Consider the following 363-nt stretch of genomic DNA (forward strand, 5'->3'; position numbering starts at 1 on the left):
GGGGGGGGGAGCCATTAAGTAATAAGAAGAAGAAGAGATAGAACGCCATGAACTTACTGTGTGGGTTACGCTAACCCTGTGTGGTTATTATGTTTTTTATTTCGAAATCCAATTGTAAGTAAATATACGAACAAGATCAAATTCAAATGCGAATTCAAATAGAAGAATTCATGAAACACACAGACATTCCAGAAAATCAAGATCCGATATATTAGCTGTAAACAAAATAGAAAAACAAAAAAGATAATCATTCTGTCCAGGGGCTTTAGATAGGAAAACTTATTACATATGCTTGCAGTGCCAACAGCCAATGTGTAGGGAACATGTCGCAAAAATTTGTTTCGCCTATTTCACGCAAATCAA

The 363-nt window shown here is 35.5% G+C and overlaps 1 protein-coding gene across 5 annotated transcripts in view; it reads right to left on the reverse strand.

The window, feature by feature from the left end:
• LOC108760698 (GRAM domain-containing protein 1B) overlaps positions 1 to 363 on the reverse strand; it is a 65161-nt gene that overhangs the window by 40543 nt on the left and 24255 nt on the right. The gene's annotated exons all lie outside the window — the stretch shown is intronic.

Source organism: Trachymyrmex cornetzi, unplaced genomic scaffold (assembly GCF_001594075.2).
Source record: "Trachymyrmex cornetzi isolate Tcor2-1 unplaced genomic scaffold, Tcor1.1 scaffold1080, whole genome shotgun sequence".
In the NCBI taxonomy this organism is placed as follows: domain Eukaryota; kingdom Metazoa; phylum Arthropoda; class Insecta; order Hymenoptera; family Formicidae; genus Trachymyrmex; species Trachymyrmex cornetzi.